The following is a 16,481-nucleotide window of genomic DNA, read 5'->3' on the forward strand; positions in this document are numbered from 1 at the left end:
TGAAGGAGCTTCGCTACTTTCACGTGTTATTTGGAGTTTTTTCCAAACGGTGGTATCAGTTTTCGAACTCCCACGAGTTTATTTTAATTGATGCTTGTGTTAATCTCCAATTTGTGTTGCCGGTCGATGCTTTCTGCATCAGTTGGTATCAGAGCACGGGAGATCTCCGATGCATTTACGACGGCGTGAAGAAGTTGTTGCACCTAACATCGTACAACGTGATCTAGCCGCATAGAATGAAGAAGTCCAACAACAAGTGAAGACTCTCTCACATAGTTAGCTCTACTCGAAGCCCACATCTTTAAGAAGATACCCATGGATCTGAGAGTGCCTTCGAGAGCCCTTTTTCATGGCTAGGCATCATGTAAGGGGTCAAGAGAAGATGAAAAAAAGAAAGAAAGAATAGAAGTTTAGTGCAACGCCGAAAATTAGATTTGGAGGATGATGGCCTAAACTTGATGTCGAGTTGTCTTCAAGCGGGGTTGAATAATGCAGAACGACAATGCGAAACAAATCTTTATTCTTTATTTTCTAATTTTCATCATTTTATGTGTCCCATGTTTTTGGCGTTAAATCTTGCTATTTTGGCTTGATTTTGGTATCTTTGGAAAGGTTTTTCGATTACCTATCTAACTAGCCTAAGATCACACGATTTGGACTTTATTTGAGCAAGTTATGGGCATTTTACAAATACGGTATAGGTCAATAATGAGATTTCTATTTTAGGATTATCTTAGTAATATTTCTTGCCTTTTTTTCTCTTGCTTTAGATAGAAGATGGAGAATAATTGTTAGGCAAGTATTTAGGGTTGCTATTCTTTAGTTTTGACTTTGGCACGAGGAAAGAAAGATATAGATTGAATAAATTTTATTTTTGAGACATCACTTGTGAAGAGAGCACTTGTGAGGAGAGCATTAGCTCCTTAACATGGGTGAAGGAGCTTTGCTCCTTTCACTTGTTAAATTGGGTGTTTTTTTTCTTTTCAAACGGTGGCATGTGTTTTCAAACCCCCATGAGTTTATTTTAGTTGTTGGTTGTGTTGATCTCCAGCTTGTGTTACTACTAGACGCTCCCTGTATCAAATTGTATGCTTTCAAGAAAGAAATTTGTCTTGAGAAAATGATTTAGCTGGCTAGTTCATTTTGAGTCCTACCAAAACTGATTGCACCACATTATGGCAAGCAACCCGAGGGCTTTATAGCCAGCTTTTTCTCACCAGTCACAGCATTATAATGCCTTTCTGGTTCAAGAACGGCCAAATTACGTGAATCGGATGGTTTGTACAGGGTATTGAGTACCTAAACTTATGATAGAAAAATTAGTGGACTTAAACGGTATCAGAAAAAGTGAAAACATAGTGATATGGCATCGGTGAAGTATAATGGAGATCTCACATTGTCAAGAGATTTTGGTATCATTTCCCCTTCAGAATTAAAAGTAGCTTCTATTTCAACCTTGATGTTTGGAAATGGCTTCTCTTACTACAATAATCCTTAGTAGTTTCTCCATTTCGTGGTGTGATATAAAATATGGCAAATTACGTTCTCTATTCTAAAAAGAAGTATTAAGAAAGGGGAAGTGATAAATTAGCCCCCTTTTCTTCCCTCGGCCACCCCTATATTCTAATTGTGACCACTCACTCCTTTTACACTAAGTAAAGGGGACGAATATATCATTTCCTGGAAAAAAATTAATGGTCCCACAAATTTTATGAAGAAAAAAAAGTCTAAAAATATAAGGGATATGTCTTCCACTATGAGAATTTATGAGATATTGAGAACATCCAGTCACACTAAAACGTTAAATACAGAGGCAAAAAAACATCCAAACCTTGATCTCACGCTTGCAATAATGCAGTATATGAGAATGCCCAGTGCCACTCGCAAGTTCTTTCTTTATCCTTTTAGATTTATTTCTCCATCAGTGCTTTACAATAGCAATAATGCCCAACATAAAAAGAGAAATAAAGTCATCAACTACATCCCTAACTTTGCTATGTTGCCCATTATTACTAGTGTAAGTGTACGGGTGTAAGTGTAATTTATCAGTGCTTTAGATGTGTCAAAAATAGAGTCTTCAAAAGAGAAGAAACGACTAATGAACTAAAGCAAAGGACGATTCCCTTGGCTTTACGGCCTAGCAAATGGAAAACATATTGTCTCGTTATTTATTTATTTTTTAAAAAATTTATATTTTGCCATTAAAGCCAGGAAGAGATGTGTATGATGTTTCACAAAGTTTTGAGGTTATCAGAGTGACCAGCTATTTTCGTCTTCGAGAGATACACTGGTGAAAATAGTTATTTTCCTTTTTTGTACTCTATATTTTCTTAGATATTTTTTCTTGGATTCTCAGGAATTTTTGTTTTTGGAACTATGAAGATTAGTGGAATGCTTTTGTAGTGCACAATCCTCTCCTCCCATGTGTAAATGTGTTTATCTCTTTTCTTTTGAAAATGAAACAATTACAAAACAAAAGTTGGTTATGCAATTTGGGGACATAGAAGTCTAATAGAATGAAATAAAAAATAAGAAATGTAAGTGATGGAACACGAAGGTGTGTCTGTATGTATGTATGTATCTATCTTTCATCTATATGTGCGTGTGTACGTTAAATTGTGTTGGGAATAATAAAACAGTCTTTATTTATTACAGTGATCAAAGTAGTGACCATTGGACAGGGAGAGTTCATGTTGGTGAAGGCAGGTATGCATGTTTCTTTACTCTCTCTTTTTCCAAAAATATTAAAAAGTAATTTTATTGGTGAGTTTATTGAGAATTTCATTTTTTTTCTTAAATATTAAACAGTAATTTAGTGGGTTTGTGGGGAATTTCTTTTTTGGAACTACCAAGATCAGAGCGAAGAGATGCTTAGCTAAGCTTTGGGGCTATCAGAGTGATCAGCTATTTTCGTCTCTTGAGAATTCACGTTGGTGAAAGGAGGTATTTTTATGCTCTCAATTTTTTCGTAGACATTATTCAGTGACTTGAGGAAAATTAGAGGAATGCTTTAGTAATGCAGAATCCTCTATTCTTGGATACGTTCATCTTTTGGAAAGTAAACAATTCATAACTTTACATGGTGTAAGCCCTTATAGTCCCGTATTTTCCAAAATGTATTGTAGGGACCATACTATAGCATGATCCAAATCGTCCATCAGATGGGCCACAATGTAAATAAGTTGTGCCCAAAAAATCATTTCTAAAGGATGATCCCAACCCTCCGATGTAGAAATGAACTGCAAATTATGGAAACCTCTATGGGTCAGAGGGCTAGGATCATCCTATGGAACTAATTTTTGGGGAATACGTTGTGTTCCATAACATGAGCGGTTTGGATCATCCTATGATGTGGTCCGTACAGTACTTTTGGAAAAATAAGGGCCTGTAAAGGGCTTACAGCATATAAAATCTCACAATTCAAAAACAAAATTTCCAAATACCAGATATGAATCTAGGTTAACTCATTACCAAAGCAATAAAATGACATAAAATAGTTAATGGAAGGGATATAAGGCGTGAAGAAATATATAATATAATTGTTAAAACACTCTTTGTTTACCAGGGCTACCATCTGCATCATCTTTGCATCAAGGAGGAGAGTTCACGTTGGTGAAGGCATGTATGTTTATTTCTCTAAACTCTTTTTTCTTAAATTATAAGGAAAATGATCAGAAAAATGTACTTTTTGTCTGAAATTTTCAGAAAGGGGGGCTGTTTTCTAAATTATCAAAGAAGGGAGGAGGGAGAAAACTTTAGCCCATTTTAGGATGAGAATACCCCCTTCCCTCTGGAAGGTTCCTCATCTAATCATCCCATTTGCATATTTTCCAAAAGTCACCTTTTTACCTTGTTCTCATGTTTTCTACCTTTTTACCTTTTTCAACCTTTTCTCAAAGACAAAAATCTTGTATTGCTCCTCTTCTCACAGTCCCATGAAAAACCCATTTTAGTGTGTTCTTTCATTTGGCATTAAACCCATTGGTACTACCTTCTTCACTCTCTTCTCAAAGCCATACTTTAAAAACCTTGTATTGCTCATCTTCTCAAAGTCCCATGAAAAATCCATTTTAGTGTCTTCTGGCATTTGGCATCAAACCCATTTGTACTTTTTGCCTTCTTCAACATCTTCTCACTTGCACTCTTTATTCCACGTAAGAAGGGCTTTAGTTCCATTTGGCGTCAAATTTAGGGTATTCTCTCTCTTAACTTTGTTCTTTGAAAATAGAGGTTCGTAGTGATAAATAGTGGTATTTATTGTTAAAAGAGTGCTTCGAGTGCTAAATAGTGGTTCTTAGTGTTAAATGGTGGTTATGTAGTTTTAAAACAGTGGTTCGAAGTGTTAAATAGTGGTTCCAATTAACTAAATAGTGGTTCTTAGTGTTTAAATAGTGGTTCAGAGTGCTAAATAATGGTTCCTATTGTTAAATAGTGGTTATGTTGTTTTAAAACAGTGGTTGGGTGTGTTAAATAGTGGTTCTAATTAACTAAATAGTGGTTCTTAGTGTTAAAATACTATTTGCAAGTGCTAACTAGTGGTTCTTAGTGTTTAAATATTGCTTTGGAGTGATAAATAAGGGTTCTCTAGTTTTAAAACAGTGGTTTTGAGTGTCAAATAGTGGTTCTTAGTGTTTAAATAGTTGGTTCGGAGTGCTAAATAGTGGTTCTGTAGTTTTAAAACAGTGGTTGGGAGTGTTAAATAGTGGTTCTAATTAACTAAATAGTGGTTCTTAGTGTCAAAATAGTGGTTTTGAGTACTACATAATGGTTCTTAGTGTTAAATAGTATTTGTTTAGGGTTAAAAAGTGCTTGGGTGTGTTAAATAGTTGTTCTAATTAACAAAATAGTGGTTCGTGGTGTTAAAATAGTGGTTTTAAGTTGTAAATAATGGTTCTTAGTGTTTAAATAGTGGTTCAGAGTGCTAAATAAGGGTTATTTAGTATTAAAGCAGTGGCTTCTAATGTTAAATAGTGGTCCTTAGTGTTAAATAATATTTCTTTAAGGTTAATACAGTGCTTGGGAGTGTTAAATAGTGGTTCTAAGTAACTAAATAGTGGTTCTTAGTGTTTAAATAGTGATTTTGAGTGTTAAATAGTGGTTCTTAGTGTTTAAATAGTCGTTTGGAGTGATAAATAGGGGTTCTTTAGTGTTAAAACAATGGTTTCGAGTGTTAAATAGTGATTCTTAGGGTTTAAATAGTGGTTCAGAGTGCTAAATAGTGGTTCGTAGTGTTTAAATAATGGTTTGGAGTGATAAATAGGGGTTCTTTAGTGTTAAAACAATGATTTCGAGTTTTAAATAGTGGCTCTTAGTGTTTAAATAGTAGTTCAGAGTGCTAAATAGTGGTTCTTAGTGTTAAATAGTAGTTATGTAGTTTTAAAACAGTGGTTGGGAGTGTTAAATAGTGATTCTAATTAACTAGATAGTGGTTCTTAGTTAACAAATAGTGGTTTTGAGTGCTACATAGTGGTTCTTAGTGTTAAAATAGAATTTTTTAGGGTTAAAATAGTGCTTGGGAGTGTTAAATAGTGGTTGTTAGTGTTAAAATAGTAGTTTTGAGTGCTAAATAGCGGTTCTTAGTGTTTAGATAGTGGTTTGGAGTGATAAATAGGGGTTCTTAGTGTTAAAACAATGGTACTTAGTGTTAAAACAGTGCTTGGGATTGTTAAATAGTGGTTATTACTGTTAAAAAGTGGTTCATTCATTCCTATCTGATGAGGTCGACTTGTTCAGTGCAATTACAATATGATGAGATCAGTTGGGAAGAGGTCGACTTGTAGGTTTACTTGTTTAGTGCAATTACAATCTGATGAGATCAACGGGAAAGAGATCGACTTGTAGGTGGACTTGTTCATTGCAATTATAATCTGATGAGATCAGCCGGAAAGAGGTTGACTTGTAGGTCAACTTGTTCAGTGCAATTACAATTTGATGATATATGATGAAAAGATGTCGACTTGTAGGTCGACTTGTTACACAAAAAAATCACATCGATATGTCCCACTTAATTTGACATTAAGGCCAAAGGACAAAGAATGAAAGGGACAAAGATGAAATGGAGAAATATATGCCACAAATAGATCCCACAAATAGGTGCCACACAGTTACATTAACTAACTTTACAAATCGCCATTCATATACGTTATTTACAAATCATCAAATCACAACCACCACCACCACCATCACCACACCGACTACTTATACTCTCCTTTCGTTGACAATCAGAGCATTCTTCTACTTAGTATTAACTCTCCCATATGTTAAAGATTTTTCAAAATCAAGTGTTTTTGGTCAGTGTGTTTTGGAAAAGGAAAAACTTTTCTTTGGAAATAGTTGCTTTTTGCAAGAGAAAGAGAATAGTGTATTGTAGTTGAAAAGATAGTCCCAAATCGGATGAGAGAAAAGAAAGAGAATGGCTTATAAAGCACTACACTTTTCTATTACTTGTTTGATTGCACATTGGGTTGAACCCATGGTTGGACCCGCGGGACGGTGCAACGCACCGTTCGCGCACGCGCACGCGCGGCGTGGGCAATGGGCTATAGGGCGCATAGTGGCGCTTTATTGGCGCTTTTTTAGGCGCACTTTGCACTTCGCACGCCGCATCGTAGCGATGAGCGATTGGAGCCTTTATTTTTTCCAGATCTGATCTGGACCGTTGGATCTAGACGATTGTGGATCGGTCTAGTGGGTGGGCCGAATAGTTCAAAGGCCCATCAAGCCCAAGCCCAGTGTCGAATAGTCCGATTGGGTTGGGCTTTGATTCGAGCACAATGGTCGGCCCAGCGGGCCCAGTGCTCCAACGGTCAGTGGGTGCGATCCATTGGGTTGTGTCCCTTCCCAACGGTCAAGGATCTAAGGGGTGCGATCTGTACCATAGATGGATCATCTAACGGTTAGATGGGAGGACGGGAATTTAAATATCCCAACAGACTCTCTAGGATTGATCTGGTTCGTTGAATCGCGTATGGGCGCGATCTAACGGCCAGAATTCAAACCGATCTGTAAAGACTCTATACTGGGGTGCTTTTCACACTGAAAAGACACCAGAGGCTCTATAAAAGTTACAGAACCCAACCATTTCAAAGGAGAATCGAATTTACCCATTTCTGGATAAATTCTTAAGTCTTCTAGTGCATTATACTCTCTTTCTTGCTCCCACCAAAAAATTGTTTTACTAAACTATTTTCTTATTGTTTATCTAATTACTGTTATACTGCAGTAACAGAAATTAGACTGATTCTCTCAGGCTTGTAAGATTCTAAGGGCATTTCGGATTTGACTCCGCTTGTGCATAGCGTCGTCAAATTAGTAGGACATTCCTACTGGCTTCATTGTATCTTGGAGGCAGTTCGCGGATCCCCTTTGCACACTTCTAGTGGGGGCGAAATCTGTCTTAAGGAAAGCGATTTCGCGCCTTGAAGCAAACTGGTTACTGCTTTTTCTTTCCAACAGATACAGAATTATTTCACTAACACCATATACTCCATCTAAGAAATCACTGAGTAATCTACCTCTCATAGCCATGATATTTGCCTAGTTGAAGTCTATCTTAGCATCACGCGAGAGATATTCCATTTCCTTTAAAACGACTAAACCACAATCATTGCTGCAAAAAACGAATGTCAAAATCATGTCGACACAATACGCATATGCTGAAATTAAGGTGGAATTATGACATTTCAATTATAATGAAAGGTACAAGTAAAATCACCTGTTTTTCTGTACGGGCCGCTTTTTTAGCTCTAATCCAATGAATCCAAATTAGACCTTTTTAGATGGAATCCAATCAAATGAAAAGAAATTAGACCTATTTAGATGGAATTGAATCCAATGAATACAAATTAGAGTGAGGATACATGGAATCCAGTCCAATCAATCCAAATTAGAATCTATTTAAATGGAATCCAAACCAATGGATCCAAATTAGACCTATTTAGATAGAATCCAACTCCATGAATCCAATCTTTGAACCACTACTGAGACCCTCTGAAGCATTAACAGACCCTATGAACCACAATTAGTCCCTTGGAACCACCATTAAACCCTCTCAACCACAATTTACAATGTTTGAACCATTATTGAGGGCCTCTGAACCACTATTACACCCTTGGAACCACTGTTAGACCCTCTAAATCACTATTTATAATGTTTGAACCATTGTTGAGGCCCTTTGAACTACTACTATACCCTGAGAACCTTTGTTAGAGATAATTACAGTGTTTCAACCACTGTTAAGAACCTCTGAACCACTATTGGACCCTTGGAATCACTATTGAAGCCCTCTGAACAACTACTATACACTTGAAACCACTGTTGAGAGGTTACAATCCTCTATTATACCCTTGGAACCACTATTCAGACCCTATAAATCAGTGTTAGACACTGGGAGCCACTCCTGAGAAGTTTTGAACCTCTAATTACAATGTCAGAACCATGGTTGAGGCCCTTTGAACTACTATTATACCAAATGAACCACTGTTAGACACTGGGAACCAACTATTAGACCCTTGGAACCATTATTGAGAGGTTAAGAACCTCTATTACACTCTTGGCACCAGAAATACCTAATACACCCTTGGAATCACTATTACACTCATGGAACCACTATTTAGGCCTTCTGAACCACTATTAGACATCTATTACACCCTTAGAACCGCTTTTAGACCCATATAACAACTACTTAGGCCTTCTGAAGCATTATTAGACATTTGGAACCACTGCTGAACCACTATTGAGGCTTTCTAAACAGCTATTGAGTTTCAGAACCACTATTAGTGGCTTTTGGAACCTCTATTGAGTTTCAGAACAACTATCACACCCATGGAACCACTATTGCAACCCTCCAAATAGTGGTTTGGAGGGTGTTGATAGTGGTTCCAAGTGTGTCAATAGTGGTTCCGAGAGACTTAATGGTTGTTCTGAACCAGAAATGGTGGTTCCGAACCAGAGGAAATAAAAAAAAATGACAGACGAAAATATGTTGATTGAGAACCAGAGGAATAGTGGTTCAAGGAGGTGAAGATGGAGATGGGGTGTAGTTAAACTCAACAGAACCCTAAACCCAAATTGGAAAAGGAATAACCTTAAGAAAATATAAAATGAAGAAGCGACTAACCTCAACTTCGTTCAAGGAGGTGGTGAAGATGGAGTGGAATCGCTCCAGAGGGTGGTTCTCGTTGCCGTCGTTGTCGGTAGGAAACGGAGAGGGTAGTGGCAAAATACAGTGAAAATGGAGTTGGAGAAGATGAGGTAAAAAGACGAAAAAGTAAAAAAAAAAAACAGTGAAAAAAGCTACAAAGGACACCACTTCATCTCGGAGTGGCCATTCATCACTTGGGACACTGTAGATTTAAATTATTTTTTGACATTTATATGGACTCAATACTCTTTTCTGAGTCTCTTGTGCACGTGTCACGAGAAGCACCTTCGTGACACGTATACTCGGGTCTTGTATGAAGTGGGGCTCCCAAATGTGCAAACCCATGATCTCAAGCTTCCAACAATGCAGTATATGAGAATGCCCGGTCCCACTCGTAACTTCTTTCCTTACCTTTTAGCTTTATCTCTCTACCAGTGCTTTACAATAGCAATAATGCCCCATGTAGAAAGAGAAATAAAGTCATCAACTACACCCCCTCATTATTGCTATTGTAGCGGTGTAAGTGTAATTTAGCAGTGCTTGAAATGTGTCAGAAAATAGAGTCGTCACAAGAGAAGAAACGATGAATGAACTTTAGCAAAGGGCGATTCCCTTTGCTTTACAGCCTAGCGAATGGAAAACATATTATCTCCTTATTTATTTAGCAAAATACTTCATATTTTACCATTAAACCCAGGAATAGATGTGTATCAAGTTTTGCAAATTAAGTTTTAAGGTTATCAGAGTGACCAGCTATTTTCGTCTTTGAGACTTTAGAGTTCACACTGGTGAAAATTGGTATTTTCCTTTTTGGTACCCTCTATTTTTTCTTAGATATTAGAGAGTGATTTACTGGGTATCTGAGGAATATCTGTTTTTGGAACTATGAAGATTAGAGGAATGCTTTTGTAGTGCAAAACCCTCTCTTCTTCCATGTGCTTATCTCTTTTCTTTTGAAAACTAAACAATTCACAAAACAAAAGTTGATTTTAAAGTTGATTCTCCAATTTGGGGACATAAAAGTCTAATAGAATGACATAAAAAATAATAAATGTAAGTTGTGGAACACACAAAGGTGTGTATCTATTTATCTATCTATCTCTATATCATCTAAGTGTGTGTGTTAAAATGTATTGGGAATAATAAAATACTCTTTATTTATTACAGTGATCAAAGTAGTGATCATGGGACAGGGAGAGAGTTCATGTTGGTGAAGGAAGGTATGCATGTTTCTTTATACTCTCTTTTTCCAAAAATATTAAATAGTAATTTAATTGGTGGGTCTATTAAGAATCTCATTTTTTTTTCTTAAATATTAAATAGTATTTTAGTTGGTTTGTGGGGAATCTCTTTTTGGAACTACCAAGATCAGAGCGAAGAGATGCTTAACTAAGCTTACGGGCTATCAGAGTGACCAGCTATTTTTGTCTCTTGGAGAGCTCGTTGGTGAAAGCAGGTATTTTCATGCTCTCATTTTTTTCATAGAAATTATACAGTGATTTGAGGAAGATTAGAGGAATGCTTTAGTAGTGCAGAATCCTCTATTCTTGGATATGTTCATCTTTTCTTTTCGAAAGTAAACAATTAATGATTTTTTAATTGTACTGTACAGACCATACTATAGCATGATCTAAACCGTCCATCTGATCGGCCACAATGCAAATAGGTTGTGCCCAAAAAATCATTTCTATAGGATGATCCCAACCCTCCGATCTAGAGAAGAACTGCATATTATGGAAACCCTCTTATCATGCCCAATACTCCGATCTATAGGATGATCCCAAACCTCTGATCATTTCTATAGATCAGACGGCTAGGATCATCCTATGGAAATAATTTTTGGGGAACAACCTATTTCCGCTGTGTTCCATAACATGGACGGTTTGGATCATCCTATGATGTGGTCCGTACAGTACTTTTTGGAAAAATAAGGGACTATAAGGGCTTACACCATATGAAACCTCACAATTCAAAAACAAAACGTCCAAATTCCAGGTATGAATCTTGGTTAACTTTGACCAAAGTAAAAAAATGACATAAAATAATAAATGGAATGGATATAAGGCACGAAGAAATATACAATATAATTTTTAAAACACTCTTTGTTTATCAGGGCGACCATTTGCATCATCTTTGCATCGAGGAGGAGAGTTCACGTTGGTGAAGGCAGGTATGCTTGTTTCTCTATACTCTCTTTTTTCTTAAATTATATTAAATAGAAATTTTGTAGATCTCAGGGATTCTATTTTTTTCTTAATCATTACAAAGTAATTTAGTGAGTTTATGGGGAATATCATCTTTCGTAACTTTTAAAAAGCAATTCTTTAGTAGGGCACAACCACTAATTATAACATAATGAGGTATGCCTACTAACAATAGGATATTCGGCTTGTCTCATTGTAAAGGTCAACCCGACTGAGCATTCTGATAGAGCTGTGATACTTGCTGAGTTCAAGATTGCAAGTCTCCAAAACAATGAGTTTTTTTTTGGTTGGAAAAAATATCTGATGATTTTCCATTATTTGCTAGAGATATATAAATAGATAACATCAAGAGTCCAGGGAGAGAATCTCTCCAACAAATTGAAAACACAACGGTCAAAAGACCACTTTGCTAGCTAACTACTTGAGGAAAAATAGCAACATAAACTGAAAAACAGGGAAAGGCTCCAGCTTTATTATTTGATAAGATCACCCACATCAGAAGACGTGGCTTGGATGGGTGGGTGACGTGGCTTGCAGGGTAACCAACCCACGTGCACATAATCCTCGCCTCTTCAAGCAACCTTGTCCTCAAGGTTGAAGCTTGGATAATCCCGTTTCAATGTCCATTCATCAACCCATGTTGCATCCCTTCATCAGTGCCCTCCCACTGAATTAGGAAATCGGGGTGGACGCGTCTTCCTCTTTTCTTCTTTCTGGTGCTAAGGACCCGAATCGGCTTGAGAACTGGATTGCCCTTTTCATTGCTATCTGGCAAATCAATAAGAGCTACATCCTGATCACCCAATTTAGCTTTTAATTGAGAAACGTGGAATATGGGGTGCACCTTGCATCCCGTAGGTAGTCGCAGCTTATAGGCGACTTTCCTGACCCGTTCTATGATCTCATATGGCCCATAGTAACAAGGAGAGAGCTTCGTTACTCTTCAGAACTGGAGGGAACTCTGCCTGTAGGGTTGCAACCTTAGGTAGACCATATCTCCCACTTCAAATTGATGGTCCGTGAGTTTGAGATCCGCAACCTTTTTCATTATGTTTAGGGCCATGTCTAAATTTTCTTTGAGCAGCTTTAAAACTTCATCATGATCTAACAGTATTTTCTCCACTTCTTTGACAAAACTGGTGCCCTTGACAGACGAGAGTAACCTCGGTGGATCAATGCCATAAAGGACTCGAAGGGGGAGAAGCCTGTTGACCCATTTATATTTGTGTTGTGCCAAAACTCAGCTAAAAATATAGCCATTGAGCCCATTGTGAGGGTTGCAATCCTGCAAAATAGCGCAAATAGTTTCAGGCCATGTTCATCTGTCCAAAGGGCCAAATGTGTCTTAAAAGTATTTAGTTTCCACTCTGACTTTTTTGACTTGTGAAATCCATTTTATAATCACTTTATGCTCAATTGATCTTGTTTTAAGTCTAACCTAGGGATTAGTTTATTATCTAAAGGCTTGACACACATCTTCACTCCTTCATAATCTTCAAATCTTCTTCAATCTTGGATCCATCCTTCGTACTTCATGGTTCTTTATTTGACAAACTTTGACTCCATTCCATGATATAACAACTATTATAAATCATCATGATGTGTTTGTTCTCACCAAAACATGAGTTGGGAAAGTAGGCAAGGTTGAACCCTTGGGCTAACACATGTTATCTATAAAAAAACTTCCCTTGTAGTTACGACTCCCTAGATTACTTCCAAAGCTAATAGTTTAAGTGGTTTAGTTCCTTGAGAATTGTTGGAAATCTAAGCTCGACCACTTGACCACCTATTCACTTGACTCTTAGATTTTCGTGGTTTTGGAACTCTACTATTTTGGAAGCTTGCAACTTTGACTTGATTTGACCTCATTGGGAATCTCCTTTGTGAGAGTTAATGGCCTGAGGACTTAGTTTCTTTGTTTTGGAATTATGTAAGACATTTACTTTACCTTTGTTAGTGTGTTAGTGGTACTTAGGGAACCTAAGTTTAGTTAAGAAAAGTTAATCTCAGATTTGAAGTTCAGCTTAAATATTAGGCCTTGTACCTTCTTCATTTAAAATCCATTTTAGTGAAATTTGAAAGCTCTTGAGTAGTATAACTACTTGGGCTTCTTTCTTTGTGAGTTTGACATCATGCGAATATTTTTCTTCTCTTGAAACTCATATTCTCCCTCCAACCTAGTTGGTTTCATTCCAATAAAGTGATATCAGAGCATAGGTTGAAGGTTGATCATGGCTTCCAACAATATGTTGCAACCTCAACTTCCTGGATTCAACGACAACAACTACAACTAATAGAGTATTCAAATGAAGGTGCTGTATGGATCTCAAGATCTATGGGATATTGTTGAGACTGGCATTGAAGAACCGGAGGATTAAGCGGCTCTAATTCCACAACATTTGAATGAGTTGAAAGACAATCGGAAGAAGGACAAGAAGGCTTTGTTCTTCATCTATCAAGCGCTGGATGAAGTCATCTTTGAACAAATTCCATATGTGACTTCGGCAAAAGAAGCATGGGATACATTCTATACATCATACAAAGGAGAAGACAAAGTAAAGGTGGTGAGATTACAAACTCTTAGATTTGATTTTGATTCACTAAAGATGAAGGATTTAGAATCGGTTGAGGATTTTTACAATCGTGTTATGTCTCTTGTAAATCTAATGAGAGTAAATGGTGAAGATATTCAAGATCGAAGGATTGCAGAGAAAATCCTTAGAAGTTTGACTCGAAAATTTGAGTATTTTGTTTCTTGCAATTGAAGAAACTAAGGATTTAGCTTTTTTATCCTTAGAAAGTTTATTGGGATCACTCCATTTTAAAAAAAATGTTTATTGGGATCGCTCCAATCCCATGAACTACGAATGAAGCAGTTTGATTCTTCTCTTCTAGAACAGGCTTTTCAAACACAAGTCTCTTTTAGAGGAGGCTCTAGAGGAAGAGGAAGAGGAAGAAATTCTTTTCGTGGAAGAGGGAGAAATGTTGGAGGAAGAAATCAGGAATACAAAAAAGATGGAAGTACTTCTACAAGAGGAAAAGGGAGAGGAAGATTACTATCCCAAGTTCAATACTATCATTGCAAAAATTATGGTCATACCGTGAAGTATTGTAAAAGAAGTTGGCGGAAGAATCTACTTTCATGGATGAGAAAGATGAAAATAAAGAAGAAGACACACTCTTTCTTGCTTGTAATGTGGAAGAAGTGGCTCTTGATGAGACGTGGTCTCTTGATAGTGGTTGTAGTAACCACATGAACGGCAACAAAGGCGTGATTGTAACGTTGGATGAATCACTACAAAGTGACGTTCGAACGAGTGATGACAAGAGGCTCTCTGTAAAAAGAAGTGATATTCTTGTCCAAACAAAGAAAGGTGTCGAGTGCATCTCCATTGTTTTCTATGTTCCCGGTCTAAAGCACAATCTCTTGAGTGTTGGGCAACTTTTAATGAAAGGGCGTGGTTTTCATTTCAAGGAAGATGTATGCAAAATCAAAGACAAAAATCATGTTCTCATAGCCAAGGTGAGAATGTCTCAAAACAAGATGTTTCCTCTAAAGTTTCAAAGTGAAGGTCTTCCTTGTTTCAACACCATTGTCAATGATACGTCATGGTTATGGCATCTTCCCTATGGTCACTTGAGTTTGAGCACCTTATCTCTAATGTACAAGAAGCACATGGTGAAAGGCATGCCTAACATCGACCATCAAGATCAAGTATGTGAAGGATGTGCACTTAGAAAGCATTAAAGAGACTCTTTTCCCATTGGAAAAGCTTGGTGGCCATCAAATCCTCTTGAGCTAGTACATTCGGATTTATGCAGGCCTATACAAACAACATCAATTGGAAGTAATCGATATTTTCTCACCTTCATTAATGATTATAGTAGAAAGACATGGGTTTACTTTCTCAAAGAAAAATCGGAAGTCTTTGGATGTTTTAAAGTTTTCAAGAGCTTGGTAGAAAAGCAAAGTGGTTTCATGTTAAAAACTCTGCGTTCCGATAGAGACGGTGAATATTTTCTCATGAGTTTGAGAATTTCTTGAAAGAGAATGGGATTGGGCATCAACGTACCACTCGTTACACGCCAACAAAACAACCGAAACAAAGAATCAAACGATGATGGAATTGGCTAGAAGTATGTTGAAAGCAAAAGGGATGCTTAATATGTTTTGGGCGGAAGCAGTTGCATGTGACATCTATCTTTTGAACCGAGCATCATCAAAAAGTGTTCAAGGCATGACTCCTCAAGAAGCTTGGAGTGGTCATAAGCCTTGTGTTTCTTACTTGAGAAATTTTTGTAGTATTGCCTACTGTCACTTTCCGGATGAAACAAGAAGAGAGTTGGATAATAAAATGCATTCTTATTGGGTATAGCGAAAGCTCAAAAGCATACAAATTGTACAATCCTATCACAAAGAAGATTATCATAAGTAGAGATGTGAAGTTCAATGAAGAAGAATGTTGGGATTGGAAATAAAGTGAGAAGAAGAAAGAAGTTTTTGTAGATATGGATGAATGCAAACATACTCATGATGGTGGAATTAAAGGGAGTGAAGAGGATATGACTCATCCTAACTCTCCATATTCTTCTCCATCTTCTTCGGCTCCATCATCTTCGGCTCCATCATCTTCATCGTCTTCAACAAGCCTTCACTCTCTTCCAAGGAAGATAAAAAGCATAAGAGAAATCTATAAAAAGTCTGGAAGAATTACCAATAAAGAGTTGGCAAATTTTGCTTTGTTTGCCGATGCCGATCCAATTAGTTCTGAGGAGACATATCAAGAAGAAAAGTAGAAGAAAGCAATGGATCAAGAAATTTCTTCCATTTAAAGGAACAATACTTGGGAGCTAACGGAGCTTCCACTATTGGTGTGAAGTGGGTATACAAGACAAAGTTGAATGCAAATGGTGAAGTTGAAAAGTATAAAGCTCGCTTAGTAGTAAAAGATTACAAGCAAAGGTATGACATTTATTACAAAGAAGTGTTTGCTCCCGTTTCGTCTTGAGAAGATTATGATGGTTCTAGCTTTGGCGGTACAAAAGAATTGGGAAGTTTATCAAATGGATGTCAAATCAACATTCTTGAATGGGTTTCTTGAAGAGGAGGTATATGTTGATCAACCTCGCCGATT

The 16,481-nt window shown here is 37.0% G+C and overlaps 1 long non-coding RNA gene across 17 annotated transcripts in view; it reads left to right on the top strand.

Annotated features, from left to right (window-relative positions):
* The window catches only part of LOC143857206 (uncharacterized), a 71,627-nt gene that overhangs the window by 42,544 nt on the left and 12,602 nt on the right, over nt 1–16,481 (top strand). For 9 of the 17 annotated variants that reach the window (XR_013238514.1, XR_013238512.1, XR_013238511.1 and 6 more), the window contains 6 exons: nt 2,656–2,706; nt 2,809–2,943; nt 3,566–3,622; nt 10,310–10,362; nt 10,466–10,598; nt 11,256–11,312. This is a non-coding gene — a long non-coding RNA (uncharacterized LOC143857206). Of the gene's footprint in view, nt 1–2,655; nt 2,707–2,808; nt 2,944–3,565; nt 3,623–10,309; nt 10,363–10,465; nt 10,599–11,255; nt 11,313–16,481 lie in introns of those variants that run through there. The other 8 variants (XR_013238513.1, XR_013238507.1, XR_013238509.1 and 5 more) reach the window with 3 other exon arrangements.

This window comes from Tasmannia lanceolata, unplaced genomic scaffold (genome assembly GCF_043159265.1).
Source record: "Tasmannia lanceolata isolate RefF3 unplaced genomic scaffold, GAP_Taslan_0.1 ptg000024l, whole genome shotgun sequence".
NCBI classification, from domain to species: Eukaryota; Viridiplantae; Streptophyta; class Magnoliopsida; order Canellales; family Winteraceae; genus Tasmannia; species Tasmannia lanceolata.